Source organism: Pelodiscus sinensis, chromosome 5 (assembly GCF_049634645.1).
Source record: "Pelodiscus sinensis isolate JC-2024 chromosome 5, ASM4963464v1, whole genome shotgun sequence".
NCBI lineage: Eukaryota > Metazoa > Chordata > Testudines > Trionychidae > Pelodiscus > Pelodiscus sinensis.
Genome location: NC_134715.1, coordinates 45,471,653 through 45,489,397, shown reverse-complemented (window position 1 = coordinate 45,489,397; position 17,745 = coordinate 45,471,653). Strand labels below are relative to the sequence as shown.

General features: G+C 40.6%; 1 long non-coding RNA gene across 1 annotated transcript in view; it reads left to right on the top strand.

The window, feature by feature from the left end:
• Nucleotides 1-17,745, top strand: part of LOC142829588 (uncharacterized) — a 185,361-nt gene that overhangs the window by 154,755 nt on the left and 12,861 nt on the right. Inside the window, exon 3 of the long non-coding RNA XR_012904135.1 lies at nucleotides 12,636-12,687. This is a non-coding gene — a long non-coding RNA (uncharacterized LOC142829588). The remainder of the gene's footprint in view (nucleotides 1-12,635; nucleotides 12,688-17,745) is intronic.

Genomic DNA, 17,745 nt, shown 5'->3' with positions numbered 1-17,745 from the left:
CGATGGAACTTACTGTGACAAGATGACATTGTGTTAAAGAGGTTATAGGACTCAGTATTTACATGAATAATGAGATCCTCCACAATTCTATTTGGCAGTTTACTATTAATCTCTATCTTTAACCACTGACTGACAGAAATAGCAAGAAAATTCCCTTATGGGCATGTTGCTTTGTAATTGTCAGCTACAGAATTTATTCCACATTTCTTTGGTGGCACATGGTTATTAACTATTGTCAGTCAGGGTATTGGACTTGATGGACTGCTGTTCTGATCTGCTTTGGCAATACCTATGTAATATGCATTATATTTTTGTATGTCATCCTTATTTAGATGGTGATCTTTGGCTGATCTAATTTTACATTTATTTAAAAAGTTACCCAACTGATACGACAGCGACAAATATCCTATTTAAGTCTGTCTAATTCAGACCTAGACATTTCTTTGCCTACACGGTCCATCTTGATTTTAAGCTCGTCAGTGTTTCATCTATTTTATTGAATGAATAGAGCCCTGAAAATCCACAGACATCAGCAGACCATTGTTGCAGATTAGATACGGATACAAACTACGTATATGGGCAGGGCTCTAATAATCATTTGGTGGTCTCTGAAAAAACCTATTAGCATTCAGAAACTTATGACTTATTAGGAAATAATTAAACTGATGCCACTTCAAGTTGAATATCCTTAGAGTGTCTTACTAACATTAAATGTAATAGTATGAGAACTATAGTAGATATCAATTGCATTTCTATGCCAAATTACAATTTATAAATCCAATTTATATTTTACAACTCTCAAAGTATTTCTGCTTATATTGCAGTTTGCGAATCAAGATATAATATATGCACAATATACAGAACCACTCTAATAGTCAATCAACTTGATGTGTCATGTGCATTATTAAATCACCTGCCCTACTCCCTAGACTCTTCATTTATCTTCTCTCCTGCCTCCATCAAGTGCCTTTTCTGAGCAGTTCTGGCTAGAGAGAATCTTTTTGTCCAGATGATATTTCAACCAACCTCCCTCCCCCAAAAAGGGAGGGGGGAAGTGGACCCTTTGCTACCACAGATGAGGGTAGGAAGTTGATCAGGTGATCAATGCTCAGACATAAGAGCCAAAAACAGGACACCTCACCCACTTCTCTCTCTACTTCACAGCTATTATTGATAAATGGTATAGTCAATTGCTTGACCATACTTTGATTCATTATGAAATATACTCCAGAGAAGACCAAGTAACCAATGTCAGTCAGATTTATTAATATGGCACAGGAAAAAAGTTGTGTGTGATACCAGTCTCTGAAGAGCAGTCCCATGCTGCAATGTTACATTTACCTTATGCAGAAGTTGTGCTCCCCAAGTTACACATTTCAGCTGGTAGTATTTATATGATGATTTTACAGGTAACACTTTTCTTTACACATCACTAAAAGTCAATGTATCTGAATCCATCATTGCCATTCCCTACTTTGTTTGTTTGTTTGTTTGTTTGTTTGTTTGTTTGTTTGTTTGTTTGTTTTGATGCTAACATTCCAGGTGCTGGATGGACCATGAAGATACTTCTCTAGTTTGCGCTATAACAAATATATCTTGACTTTTGACAAGTTTCCTATTTGCTTTTTTACCAGATGCTTACTTCAGCAAATGCAAGAAGTTACGGGATACCGAAAACAAGTGAACAGGATTATAACATAGAGGAGTTTAGCCTTTAAACACAAGCATTTTAACAGTGATAATGTTATTGCTGCCGCTAGTATGTTTTAGGATACATGCTACCATAGTCAAATATGGTGTCTGCTTGAGGGAGCTACAACCTAATTTAGACAGTAGCGATACAAGACATGAGAGTGTGACAGGAAGGGTTGTAAAAATCTTTCTCAGTTTTTATAGTCCCCCATTATTGAACACCTGGCAATGAATATATCATCTCAACCCTTCTTTGAGGCATAGGAATACCATTGTACCCTTTTCACAGATGGGAAACTGAGGCGCAGAGAGGCTAGGTGACTTGTACAAGGTCAGACAAGAAGCCTAAGAGAGCAGGGACATGAGCCTATATCTCCAGCTCATGTACAGTTGACTGTACTGACTTACTTGCTAAAAATATCAGTAACTGAAAACCAGACATCTTGAAATCAAGGATATATTCATTGTGCCAGATCATTTAACTGGTGTAAATCTCCTTGACTCTTTTCACTGCAAAGAATACATCCTGATGCATACTGGCTGCAAATGACATTGATGTGTCATCTTAAACTGGTGAGACTACTATCATTTACCAATTAACAGGTAATAACTGCAAAATCTGTGGTGAATTGCAGAGTTCAGAAGGAGTTTGTAATTCTGTGCATGAATACGTATAGACTTCAGCCCCTGTTGGTTCCTCCTCCATGTCACAATTCAAGATGTCCAAGTAGCTGTCTTACTTTTAAAAAGTGTTTATCCACCATTTAAGTCAGTATATCTATCTGGGTTCAGGCTTTTCACCTGTCAGCCTGAACAGTTCACGTTTTTGTAGTTTTAAGTTTCTGTCCTGTTGTACTGTTTAACAGAGCACAGCCCATTTGGTTTATTATGACTGTGTGTGGCTCCAGACGCCTGCAATTGTACATTTTAAAATGGAACCTTGGCAAAGAGTCTCGACGGAGGGAGGAGGGCTGTAACTGAATTTATACTTTAAAAAAATAACCTTGAGATTCATCCCTCACAGTCATACTTATGCATTCAGTTGGGTGATTTTTAAAAAAAGCTCAGCAAATTGCCCAGTCTTGAATTGCTACCCACATGACCTGGCTTTGGTACTAGAGGTTTAAAGGAATTTGACTTTCAAAAAAAGAAAAGTGACTTCAGAGCAGAAAGGAAAATAAAAGAGAGAGGTAGCAGTTAGTTTAAAAATCTCCTATTTTTACCTAAAGCTGTTTAGGGGGCTTTTTTGCTCTTCATATAAAATGTTGGTTTTTTGATAGTCAAAAGAGCTCAAGTGCCATTGATTTTATATCTGCAAAATTTCCAAATTCATGTCAAGGACCCTTAGTCTTAACACGGGATTCTTTACACAACTGTTTCTTAAAAATGAGCAAATTGTCCAATAATTTTAGTCTCCCCCCATCAGTACCGGCAGGTCTTTCTGTTGGCTGGATCTCTCCTTGACAGATCCTTGCCCACCAATAGTAAGTGGGGTTTCCAGTGTCTGATAATGGAAGGCTGGTGGTAGGGCAAAGACACAGCATGTGTGGCTGGCTGCTTCCCCTACTGGTCCCAGCTGCATGTCCGTTTTCAGGCAGCAGGGCCCCATCACTGTTGGCTTTCTGGGTGGCACTGGCTGGGTACTGCGGTGACTGATGAATGTCACCAGGCGGTGAATGGTTGTCATCTCTGCTGCACACCCATTGGCCCTTTATCTTCTCTCTCTCTCTCTCTGTCCTCTCCCTACTCTGCCCTTTAACCCCTCCCCTTGAACCCTAAGCTCCTCCATATCCTCCCAAATGGTGAGTGCATCCTGCTGCCAGTGCTGTGTGGAGAACCAGCCCCTGATTGAAGTGCTCAGCTCACCCAGGAGCCTGGAAGGAGGGCTCCTTCCCTTCCCCACTGTGTGTGGCTGGGCTGGTGTATTAGGAAAGCCTAAGACCCTCTGGCACAGGACACTAGCCAGAAGGAGACAAGCCCTGCATGTGCCAAAGCATCACACAGCATATGCAGGAGGAAGCCTCTTCACCTTGGAGCTAAGCCTTGGAGTGGGAGGAGGGAAGTGATTTCCAGCCTATGTACACCCCAGACCTGCAGGCTTCACAGCAGCCCCCACAGCAGGAGTTTAGCATCCTCTTACCTGTGCCTCCCCTTCCCTGGGCCCTGGGCTTTGACTCCAGGGAGCAAGAGGCTGCTCCATCCTGTAGGCATCCTCTCCTTGCTGAGCCACCTCTTAGGCTGCATTTGCTGAAGCTGCTGCAGTGAGGTTACCTGGACGCTGGTGCACAATGCATCTTAGGCCTCACCCCGTTCCTGCCTGCACTGAAACAGCCCCTATCCCTTCCCTCCCATTCAGAGCCAAAACACTGCTGCTGGCCACATTCTGGTGTGGACCCTAGCAGAAATCTGGAGAGGAGGATGTGACCCTGCATTCCCTCTGCCTGTGTGTTGCCTTGGGAAAATGTAGTGCCAGGTACCAGGAGAGGTGGGTCTGTCCCAGAGCTCAGCCAGGCATGGAGGGTGAAGAGTTCTGGGAATGACAGTTGGGTTAGTCAGTCACTTCCTCCTGTGTATAAGAGGTGTATGGTAATATGTGTGTCACCTCTACCTGTATCTATATGGGGGCAGAAGGAAGTGGTGTGAGTATGCCCCTCCTCTCCGTGTGCTCCCTATAGCCTTAAAAATAAGGTAATAAAAAGAATCCAACTACACTGTATTTCTCTTTAATAGTGCCTCAGTCAACTTGATATTAATTTGAACATTTCTACGTTTGATTGCTGTTGAACTTATTTGAATACAAGTAATTTTACCAGATGTCCTGTATTCAGTATAGGGAAATATGATCACCCTACCCGTTCCAGATTTCTGGGTTTTGTAAATGGGTTTTCCTAAAACACAATGATAAAGAGGGGAGGGGTTGGTAGAGAAAAATATTATTATTATTATTATTATTATTATTATTTTATGTATTATTTATTATTTATTATTGCTACAGCCTCTGGTAGTGATAGGTTTACTTCCTCACAGTTTATCAAGTAAAATGGAAGGTTCTTCCAACCACAAAATGGAGATGCTATCAAATCTTTTCATTTCTCCCCACACTTGTATTTTCTTTTATTCTCAAATTGTTTACTCTTTTTTCTGGGAACATCTGGGTATGATTCACTTCATATTCTAGCAATATTACTTTTGCACGGCCACAGGGTGGCATGAGAGGTACTTGCCACTCCTTTCTCTCTCTATGAGAGACATGGTCTAAAAGATGATCTAATAGGTGTTTTTCTCTAATTTTCATGATATTATGATCTGCAGAAGCTGCCTTTGCCATGCTTACTGCAAGTCCACAAACCAAAGTAAGGAGCTCAGATCCCACATTTGGCTCTCCCACATCGAAGCAAATTGCAATTGTACCAGTTTAAGAAAGTTACTTCTGTTTTTCATCTTTCACAACTATAACTTAGCAATTTGGCTAATTATAATAGGAATCTGAGAATTTCCATAATTGTAAAATTAGCATGATTCTGTTAATAAAGTCATTTGTTTTTATTTATAGGCATCTCTGTCACTCATGACTTGATTATCTAAGGGCTTGGTAGACTCCAGTTAAATAAAAGTGCTTGTTACAGTGAGAAAAGAGAACATCTATAAAGGAGATGGTTGGGGACAGTAGTGAGAACAGATAAAAGCTCAAGTAGCAGATATTCCTAATACTCTGTGTCAATTACATTGTGTGCACAGTGTGAAGTGTTTTCTGAAAACTCCACTGAGTAAGATTAATATTTTGTAATCTACCATAGGAGGGGCTAGTTAAAACCAAATGTTATGTGGAGCCCTTCATATTTAGGTCAGTGGTCTGAACCTTGTCCAATACATTAGTAATTGCTAAGAGACATTAATCTTTGGCTGATAGGTGGCCTGTCTGAAATAAGCCAGTTTCAAACTTGGATGTCTAAATCTAGGCACGTACATTCGCCTTTTATTCCTAACTACCCATTTTAAACACCTTTACCTGCCGATGTAAGCACTAACATTTAATTCCTGTTTTCCATTGGTCAAAGTCTATATTTTATAAATAATTTCATCCTGGCGTCACTGCAGTTTGTGTTTGGTTTAAAGGAGACAAACTTCCAAGTTGTCTTTTTCTTTGGGCCTTGTATCTCGCTCATCCCAGCACTAAGATGTTGTTCTATTATCATTGGTTTTTTGAAGCCCTGAAATATTTGCATGCTGTAGGTAGGCCCACCGATGAGGAGAGGGAGGGAGCATCTGCCTCGTGACTCAGTGATACAAAAGAGCCTGGAACATCCATGTCCTTTAAATCACTGCTGAAGTACCCCACGATGCTCTCCAGATTGTACTGAGGGAGGTGCAGCTCTCTCATGGCAGCGCAAAGCAGCTCCAACCCTCCCACCCAAAGTCCTGCCCTTTTTGGGGGTGAAAAGCACCCCCACACCACCTTGCCTAGGAACCCAGCAAGATTGTAGGTATGTTTTGTAGGTGAGCTGTCAGAATTACGATTGTTTTCTTTGTATATATCAATTATGAATGAGATTCTACACCTTTTTCCCCCCCTAAAGATCTTAACACATACACTTTTAGTGTTATAGCAGGGAGATATTTTTTTCATATTTCAACTTTCCTGAAACTTGGAATGAGAGTAAATCTATTAATACTATTGGCACCTCTCAATCATTCTCTGTTTCTCCTCCACTCCCTCTTCAAAGACCTAATATTTCCTTTGTACCTGAAGCAAAACTCTAGATCCTGCTGAGGTTTGGAAAAATGTGGCTTGCATCTGAATTGAAACTTTGCAACTTCAGTGTATTTCTGGGTTTGGTGTTACATCACTTTCTTTAACCAGGTATATTAAATTTCTGAAATATAGTTGAATATTTTCAGAATGAAATGTGCTGGATTTATATTAAAAATAGCTTTATAATACAAGTGAATCCCTTCTTCAGGTTCTAGAAACAAGCCTCTCAAGTTCTACTCCCCAATTATATAACAATTGATCTCTTTGATGGAATTTAACTCATGCATTAGGTCAAATCAGGAAAGAGATCTTGGAACTATCGTGGATAGTTCTCTGAAAACTTCTACACGGTGTGCAGCAGTGGTCAAAAAGGCAAATAGGATGTTAGGAATTATTAGAAAAGGGATAGAAAATAAGACCCAGAATATCTTATTGCCTCTGTATAAAACTATGGTACGCCCACATCTTGAATACTGTGTACAGATGTGGTCTCCTCACCTCAAAAAAAAGATATTTTGGTCTTGGAAAGGGTTCAGAAAAGAGTAACTAAAATGATTAGGGGTTTGGAACAGGTCCCATATGAGGAGAGGTTAAAGCGACTGGGACTTTTCAGTTTAGAAAAGAGGAGACTGAGGGGGGAATATGATAGAGGTATATAAAATCATGAATGGTGTGGACAGGGCGGATAAAGAAAAGTTATTTATTAGTTCCCATAATAGAAGAACTAGAGGACACCAGATGAAATTAATGGGTAGCAGGTTTAAAACTAATAAAAGGAAGTTCTTCACACAGCGTGGAGTCAACCTGTGGAACTCCTTGCCAGAGGAGGCTGTGAAGGCTAGAGCTATAACAGAGTTTAAAGAGAAGCTAGATAATTTCATGGAGGTTAGGTCCATAAAAGGCTATTAGCCAGGGGATAGAAATGGTATCCCTGGCCTCTGTTTGTCAGAGGCTGGAGAAGGATGGCAGGAGACAAATCGCTTGATCATTGTCTTCAGTCCACCCTCTCTGGGGCACCTGGTGCTGGCCACTGTGGGCAGACAGGCTACTGGGCTAGATGGACCTTTGGTCTGACCCAGTACTGCCGTTCTTATGTTCACTGCATTTTTGGGGGGAGGTAGAGGGGTTCATTTTTTATATTATCTTTAGTTCCACGTATCTCAATAAATCTAAACCATTTCTTTAAAATCAGACGTTTTTCATGCTAGGTTTTTAAGCTGGTGGAGTAGCTGCACCACTGCCCACCACTACTGTGGATACAATATGCAATGATGAAACTTGGTTTAAAATTGGGTTACTTTGCACCCATACAAATCACACTGTATTGGCTTAAATCGTGGATTTGCATCCAGATAGCTACATTGTTATAGCTCAGTGTTTGTAAAGGATCTTGAACTTCAGAAATGAAAGGTTTTGGTTCATGTAATCAAAATAATCGTATTTCCCTTTTCAGAAGGGTTTACAAGAACCTTGTTTATTTAACAGTCAGACCGTCATGGCCATCAAAGCACCTGGTGTACTTTCTAATGTTCTTGGCAGTGGCTGTTTACAGATGTTATTTTACAACAGACCTTTGGTCAACATTCTTTTTTAAAAACTATTAGATATTCTCTATTCCACTCTTTCAAATATTTAAGAAAAATTTATATACCCTAATAGGGCCCCTTCCAACAAACTTCTCTTAAAAATAATTTGGTTTTCATATTACACAAGGAAAATTACACATCTTTGGCAATATAAGATGATCGGAGTAACAAAGGTCATTTTACTAAAACATTTTACTATGCTTTTGTCCTTAACTAAGGTCTGTGGTATCTCTAAGCCAAACTCATTGCTCCCTGGAGAAAAGTCTTTCTGATTTCATTCCTGGTGTTTGACCCACTTTGTATCCGTATTCTCAAATGTAACTAAAACAAACGCAAACAAGAAAACGCCTCACTTCCAATATCCAAAACCATGGAAACTAGTTTAAAATCATTTAGTAAACAATCCTTCATTCAGAGATGGTTTATGCCAGCCCTTCCCTGCTAGTTTGCCTATTGTGTTATACAATATATTTTAATCCCAATAACATCCAATAACATTCTAGGTTATTGCATATCCCACAGAAACTACATATTCTTCAAATGAGTGTACTAAAGGAGTAAATATGCCTTGAAGGCACACCCCTAGCTGGGCGTTAACGGGTGCATAGCCCCAACATGGGCTTTTTTGAGGCACTGAGCCTTAGACAATTGTGCCATTTAGTGAAAAGTGTCTTTTGTCCTCAGCTATGGAAAGTGTCTCTTATCTGCATAGTATTAATAGATCTTTCTTCTTTCTTTTAGACTATGTCTAAACTACATCCCTTTTCTTGAAAAAGGGATGTAAATTAGAAACTTCAAAATTGCAAATGAAGCCGGAATTTAAATTTTCCGCGTGTCATTTGCATAATGGCAGCCGCGTTTTTTTTTCCAAAAGGGGCTTTTTGAAAAAAAAAACACTGTTTAGATGGGGATCTATCGAAAATAAAACAGGAGTACAGGATCTTTCGAAAAAGGGTTTATTTTCGATAGATCCCCATCTAAACGGCATTTTTCCTTTTGAAAAGCCCCTTTTCGGAAAAAAACGCGGCCACCATTTAGCAAATGAAGTGCGGGAAATTTAAATCACGGCTTCATTTGCAATTTTGAAGTGTCTAATTTACATCTCTTTTTCGAGAAAAGGGATATAGATTAGACATACTGTGAGTCTTACATCTCACTGGAGTGGGGTTAAGGGGCCAAGAAAGGTAAGGAGTGGGGACATTGGGAAGAGGAAGAAGATCATGGTGGGGTGCTACAAAGAGAGAAGCAGATGCTGGTTTTTGAAGATTATTGGGAAGGTGGGAGAAACACAGCAGTATTTATTCATATACTGCTAGTTTCTAGAAGTAACATCTGAGTAAATTCTTATTTCAACCAAAATGGTGCACTCAGACCTTCTGTAATTCTGAACTGAGAGGTAGGGAAGCATAAACATGCCCAATACCTTCTCATACTTACAAAAATCAAATCATACTTTATCGGTGTGGAGAAATATTTCACACGCTACTCCCCTTCATATTTCTACTTCCTGTAATTTCTGCAGTAACGATTTGTGGGAGAATACGATTAAACTCTAGAATGTTGTCCCCATTCCTCTGCTGTTTCAAAGGACATCTTGAAGTAAATATCTATCTCACATCTTGTACCTTACCTATTTTCCCCAATATTCCAATGTTACAAATTTAACTAAAATGTCCCAGGATATCCTGCAGTTCTTATTTAACACAACCCAGTCTATCCTCTATAAGTGGCTCTTTTCTAAAATCCCATGAGAACGTACTGCGCATGCATTCCCAAGCATGAAACTATGACGGAACATTTTTCTCATGAGCAGTTCAGCAGGGTGACATTCCTCTCCCATTCCAGATTTGCACCCTTCATGACCTTGCAGAGATGTGAAGTCTGCACTCAAATTTGTTTGCATTTGCCTCCTGTTGATATTTGTGGGAGCCTTGCTTCTGAGAATCTTGCAGTGCTCTCTAAATGTTGGCAGGGGCTAGTGTATGTGCAAGTGACACAAGTGAATAAGCCATACTCAGTGCTGACAGAATTTATTTTCATTTCTGAAATCAGGCAGGCTTTCATTTAATGTGTATCGACTCTACTGAGAGATAACAACAATACTGCTGGGAAAGAAAGACCGTTACTGAGGACTATACTTTCAGTAAAAATGCCTCAGACCTCATTATCTCCAATCTATTCTTTACTTTGATGATCTCTACCCAGAGGCATTTTGCTTGCTCTGTGGCTAGTAGTGCACTTGAGCCTGTGTGTGTGTGTGTGTGTGTGTGAGAGAGAGAGAGAGAGAGAGAGAGCGCGCGCTCTCTCGGCATCAGCCTGAGTGGAACATCTACAGTGCTACTTTTAACCCCACCACACATGCCCATGTGCTCAAATCCTCTGGGCTAGGCTCTGAGACTCACTGTCACAGAGTTTCTCTTTCTTTTCTTCTCTGAAGTGGAGAGATACCATGGGAGTTTTGGGACAGAGAAAGAGCCTGCATCTAACTGGGCATCAGCCCAAAAAGTGAAGAGAAGAGCGAGGGAGCATGATTCCTCCCCATGCTCCACCACAGAAATGGGCAGATGAGCTGGCAGAATAAGCAGCTTTCTCCTGCCAACTTGAGGCGTCTTGCCCACGGTACAGTCACCATATGTTTGTTCCCCAACCTGGCACCAGACAGCCTAAGGAATGATACACTGAATTCAAACAGATTTCTCTCTCAAGAGCTTACAGACGTCAAGCTTTTTCATTGTTTTGCCAAGTTTTAAACGGACAATGGTGGAATCATGAGACTCAATGATACAAATTCTCCACAAACATGACATGTGTCCTCAACGGTTAATGAAAACATAAAGGAACAAACCTGGATGGCTCACCAATCACAAACAATGAAACACTCTGATTAACTGACCTGAAGAATGCATGTGTTAATGCCCTGTTTTCTGTGGATACATCTATAGCTGTTCTCCATTCAACACACCTTTTCTGAGCAAGATGAATGTTAATGCTGCCATGTGGGTCACATGCTGGGTTATAAGTCAGATCCTGCTCCTTCCACCAACCCCCCAACTTGCAAACCCATGCGTACTCATGTCACTGAGTATTTTGGATGAGGGGGAAAAATGCAGGCTTATGTCCCAGATTTGAAAAAAAGCTTGGTTAACTAGTTATCTGTTTTGTGTATTTTGCATCAGTTCCTGAAATAGTAACAATGGCACGGTGGAGTTTTCCTCCCTGAATTTCACTGAACTATAACATAAACATTTGAAGCTTCCTAATGATAATTAAATTAGCATTGCTGATGGTATATGATTTGGCAGCCTATTTAAGTTCCATTTCTAATGAAACCCTCACAGAAAATGCACTCATGAAGAACTTACTTGCTGTTCAATTGTGAAATATGAAACTACATTGCAAAGGTCTCTTTATCAAAATTGTCAAGGACATGGGAGTATTTAGATGGGCCCAATATAAATAAACAGCAAGTTATACAAACTCTTGATGATAATCTCTAACCTTCAGGCTTCCATTAAAGTAGCAGCTAAACAGCAACATAAGAGAGACACCAGAACTCAAAAAAGAATAAATAGTGCGATCAAAATGTTTGTTGTCTCCCTCTATAGCCACTTATCTCAGTTAACATTCATTAAAAAGCTAAACTAATAAGGTTAGCATTGCTTGTGAAACATTAACTGTAGATGTGTAGATATTTTTATCCTTGCTTTAATTACATACTTATGTATTATTTTGCAAAATTACAGCATATTGTACGTTTTATGCACCCCTAAATCCACATTAGAAATTTTTGTTGTTTTTCATTCTTGTACACATAGACTAGTTTAATTGCCATAATGATCCAATATATCCTTACTGAGATATACTTTACACATATACTCTCTTTTTTCTATGGCATATATGTTAACAATTTAGTTGATGATATATACTCTGTATATATTATTTTTAACCATCAGCACAATTTCCTTGGGTGACATTCAGGGGATGAGAGAATTAGCAATGAAACTTTGTTGAAAATGTAGGTGACCTACATATGCTGAATTTTCACTATAGCTCTGGGCCGTTAACCATCTCTAGCATGTTGTCTAAGAAAGAGTTTACTGTATTCTACTTTACAAATGATTTTTTTGGATCTTTGTAAACTACTGAAAATATTTTAAAGCAATTCAGACACAGAGTAGTTTCGAAATCTGTGTGGTAATCTGTGAATTCCAGACAACAAACTAGTAGTCAACAGTGCTACGCCTCTCCTGTTCTATGTGGAAAACTGTGAGCTTGGCACATGAATTGGTGGATCATTTTTTTCTGCATGAAGTGGGACAATAGAAGCCAGGCACTTAAATATCTTTGAGGAACTGAGTCATGGTGATGACCCCACAGTTGAGTACCCATGAAGAGCTAGCCATAATCCAATCCACATTTTTTATGCTATAGTGTTTTAAAGATCAACAAGGCTATCTACTCCAGCCGTCTGAATAACACAGCACAAAGAACAATATGAGTCAATTTCTGCATTAAGACCATAACTTTTGTATGGCCTTATATTTCAAATAAGTTATCTAATTATTATTTAAACACTGAAGTTGCTGTGTTGTCTTCCCAAACAGGGGCCAGTCACAGACTGATTGGATGAAAACCAGGCATCCAAGCACTGGGGATGTAAGTATGAAAGAATTTTAGTGGTTGCTGCTGCTGTTCTGGTGGTAAATGTACACCCAACTTATTGCAACATATTAATGAAAATTATACAGTATCATGCAACTTCTCCACATTCTGCTTATCTATAAGAAGGAAAGTCTAGAGTATTCTGCAAAATTTGGGCCAGTCCAAGCTTGTGTAATATTTGTTTTAATGTTGTCCCATTTATATAGTGAAGCATTAGCATGCTTCCCATCTAGATACACATCAGAATGCAATTCTGAGAAATATGACCCAATTATCCTAGGAACTTATGTGAAACCCAGGTGGTTCCAAGCCCACCAATTTACGAATCTGAAGTTTTCATTTTATTCAAGTAAAATATGCCTGTCAGTGTTTGTTGTGGGTGTGCTGAGCTACTGTGGTGATTCATCTGTTATATAACCAACCACAGGTTACCTGTCTGTTTGCAAATATTGTGGATAATAAGTACCATATTATTACTTAAAGCAGCATGAGCCCGATTAACAAGAAAATAGAAATTCTTCAGCTACTCATTTCTGTCCTACAGTGTGTTATGATGATTTGGGGCTGGTGGGAGGCTCCATGTTCCCACCTCCCCCTGCAAGCAGTGCATTCAACCAAGAAAGCAATGTTCTTACAGAAAACTCTCTGTATTTGCTCCTGTCACCTAGAGCCTGAGGCCGTGTGGTCACTGCCAGAGCAAGCATGTCTAACCTTCAGCCCCCCTGCAGTACAGCCAGGGTCTGAGAAAGGGTACATCTAGACTACATGGCTCCATCGATGGAGCCATGTAAACTAGTTTACCTGGCATAGTCAATGAAGTGGGGATTTAAATAATGGTTAACAAGGGAAACAAGGTTTAACGGAGTGGTCGACAAAAGCTTCCCTTGTCGACCGCACCGAATCTAGACTGCCGTGCTGTGCGAGATCGTCTGATCATTAGCACAGCACGGTGGCCATTTTTATTTTAATAAAGCGGGAATTATTTAAATCCCCGCTTCATTGACTATGCCGGGTAAACTAGTTTACATGGCTCCATCGACGGAACCATGTAATCTTGACGTACCCAAAGAGTCCTGGGACCTATAAGGAACAGACTGTGAACTGTCCTTTCACTCTGCAGACTGCTGTTTGTGATGTCCCCATGCTACAGAGCAGGACTGTGTGTTCTCATTTAACCTTTCTCATTTTTCCTTATTCTTTTCTTTTTAATCAGTTGTTGTTTAATAAATTGTGTTTACTTTAAACTGTATGAAATGATCACTGAGTCAAAAAAGCATGAAGTGTGCAGAGAGCACCCCAGAGTGGGGAAACCCTAGCCCCTGCCCCAAGTGACTACAAGGTTGGGGATTAAGCCCCAGAAAACCTGGACCCAGCCTTGTTGGGATTTCGAGGACTCTGCTTCTCAGGAGAGTGGAAGGGGAGCCCTCAGGGTCAGGGAGGCCTTTGGGTAAAAGAAGTGGGAGTGTGGACTCAGATCCTTTCACTGGTGCATTTCACCAGGGTAGTTTGGAAGCCAGGAAAGTTTCCCACGATAGCGGGACCATTCCCCTGTTACAAATGCTATAGACTTGATGTGGGGAGGGAAGATTTTCAAGTTAGGCAACAGCTCTCACTGACTTTCAGAGCCAGTCAACATGACTTTCCTCCTTGGGTGGTAGCTCAGATTCTGACCAATGAGGTGAGCGGATTGGTATGGCTATTGTTAGCACAGTAGTGTGAGCCTGAGTCTCTGTCCAGGCACTGAGACTTACTGCGTGGACAGGTGGGATGGATTCATTGTGTGTTGGGGGGTGGGGGGGTAGGGGAGTTGGGAGGGAGTAGTTGCAGTATAGTCATATTTAACATGGGCTTTGTGCCTTTAAATCTCTATGTAACACCACAAAAAGATTCTCAAACTGTCTGCAGCCATTCCACCTTGTAATGTGACCTTGTTCATTCACTAGATAGATGTGTTGGGATGTGGTCAATGCACTGGCAGGTGTCTTCCAAGGAACATGCAGGTTCTATTGGAAAAGGTCTTGGTGATACACGTTGGTTCAGCACTGATTCAGAAGGAAGAGTGCAACAGAGTCCCAAAATGGCGTGAGAGAGACATGCTGCTCCTGAAGTGCTGTTTTCCACTGGAGAAGTTAAACAGCACATGGATGTTTTATTCAATGATAAATGGCTAGAGTTCTATCTGCAATAGTGTAGAGAGAAAGTATGGAGTAGTCTTATTTCAGTCTGAACCACTTTCCAATTCTTCCAGACTGAGTTTCCCTTGCAAGTCAATAATGTACTCTTTACTATCTGTCCTGCAGTGTTGTGGACTGTTTCAGTTTGTTTTAAAATGTTACAATTTATCATCACTGAGAGAGCTGTACCGTAGTGGAGAATTAATTGATTCCTATAAATAAGGTTGTTTTTTTTAATGCTTGCACATTGCTTTGATGGTGTCAAGCACTGTATAGTTGTTAAGTATTATCATTCCATGTTGACCAAAGTCAAAAGGTTAATGTATTATCTACAGAGTCATTGAGTTAATTATATAGTGCTATAAACAGAGAAAGAACAACAACCCAGGAAACTACAGACCAGTTAGTTTAGCTTCGGTGCCAGGGAAAATAATGGAGCAAGTAATTAAGGAAATCATCACAAACACTTAGAAGGTGGTAAAGTGATAGGGAACAGCCAGCATGGTTTTGGAAAGAACAAATCATGTCAAACCAATCTGATAGCTTTCTTTGATAGGATAATGAGTCTTGTGGACAAGGGAGAAGCGGTGGATGTGGTATACCTAGACTTTAGTAAGGCATTTGATACGGTCATGCAAGATATTCTTGTCAATAAATTAGGCAAATACTACCTAGGCTACTATAAGGTGGGTGCATAACTGGCTGGATAACCATACTCAGGGTATGTCTACACTACCCTCCGAGTTCGAACTAGGAGGGTAATGTAGGCATACCACACTTGCAAATGAAGCCCGGGATTTGAATTTCCCGGGCCTCATTTGCATAAGCGGGGAGCCGCCATTTTTAAAACCCCGCTGGTTCGAACCCCGTGCAGTGCGGCTACACGGGGCTCGAACTAGGTAGTTCGAACTAGGCTTCCTATTCCTAGTTCGAGTCCCGTGTAGCCGCGCTGCACGGGGTTCGAACCAGCGGGGTTTTAAAAATGGCGGCTCCCTGCTTATGCAAATGAAGCCCGGGAAATTCAAATCCCGGGCTTCATTTGCAAGTGCGGTATGCCTACATTACCCTGCTAGTTCGAACTAGCGGGGTAGTGTAGACATACCCACAGAGAGTAGTTACTAAAGGTTCTCAATCCTGCTGGAAAGGTATAACAAGTTGAGCTCTGCAGGGGTCTGTTTTGGGACCGGCTCTTTTCAATATCTTCATCAACGATTTAGATATTGGCATTGAAAATACGCATATTAAGTTTGCAGATGATACCAAGCTTGGATGTGTTGCAACTGCTTTGGAGGATAGGGTCATAATTCAAAATGACCTGGACAAACTAGAGATGGTCTGAGGTAAACAGGATGAAGTTTAATAAAAACAAATGCAAAGTACTCCACTTAGGAAGGAACAATCAATTTCACATACACAGAATGGGAAGCGACTGTCTAGGAAGGAGTAGAGCAAAAAGGAATCTAGGGGTTATAATGGAGCACAAGCTAAATATGGGTCAGCAGTGTGATGCTGTTGCAAAAATAGCAAACATGATTTGCGGGATGCATTAACAAGTGTGTTGTGATCAAGACACGAGAAGTCATTCTTTGGCTTTACTCTGCGCTAGTTAGGCCTCAGTTGGAGTTTTGTGTCCAGTTCTGGGCACTGCATTTCAAGAAAGATGTGGAGAAATTGGAGAGGATCCAGAGAAGAGCAATGAGAATGATTAAAGGTCTAGAGAACATGACCTATGAAGGAAGGCTGAAAGAATTGAGTTTGTTTAGTTTGGAAAAAAGAAGATTGAGGGGGGACATGATAGCAGATTTCAGGTATCTAAAAGGGTATCATAAAGAGGAATGAGAAAACTTGTTAACCTTGGCCTCTGAGGATAGAACAAGAAGCAATGGGCTTAAACTGCAGCAAAGGAGGTTTAGGTTGGACGTTAGGAAAAAGTTCATAACTGTCAGGGTGGTTAAACACTGGAATAAATTGCCCAGGGAGGTTGTAGAATCTCAATGTGTGGAGATATTTAAGAGTAGGTTAGATAAATGTCTATCAGGGATGGTCTAGACAGTACTGGGTCCTGCCATGAGGGCAGGGGACTGGACTCGATGACCTCTCGAGGTCCTTTCCAGTCCTGGAATTCTATGATTCCATGAATGTATTGCAGAAAATACTGCAGGACAGATTTGAATGTTAAGGCCCAGCTCTGATCCAGGAAAAAAAGGGAAGATGTGACTCCCCCTACTGTGATAGGTGGCAGCACACATTACAGCCTCCTAAGGGGTGCCAGTAGACTTCCTACACACCTTACTCAGTGTAGACAGTATGTTAATCTTTAAACATGAAATAGTAAACAAACAAGGGGACAGTGTCTAGACTGGCAAGTTTTTCCGGAAAAGCAAGTGATTTTGCGGAAAAACTTGCCAGCTGTCTACACTGGCCGCTTGAATTTCCACAAGAACACTGACTTCCTACTGTCTGAAATCAGTGCTTCTTGCGGAAATACTATGCTGCTCCTATTTGGGCAAAAGTCCTTTTGCACAAAGCTTTTGCGCAAAAGGGACAGTGTAGACAGCTCAGATTTTTTTGCACAAAAAAGCCCTGATCACGAAAATGGCAATCGGGGCTTTTTTGTGCAAAAGCGCGTCTAGATTGGCACGGACGCTTTTCCGCAAAAAGTGCTTTTGCGGAAAAGCGTCCGTGCTAATCTAGATGCTTTTTTCCACAAATGCTTTTAACGGAAAACTTTTCAGTTAAAAGCATTTGTGGAAAATCATGCCAGTCTAGACGTAGCTGGGAAGTGCAGTAATTGCAGAATTGGCTTATATTATTTTAGAATCAGAGCTTTTCAAAGGTCAGATTGCTGGAAAGTCCCTGTTTTTCTCAGCTTTGTGTG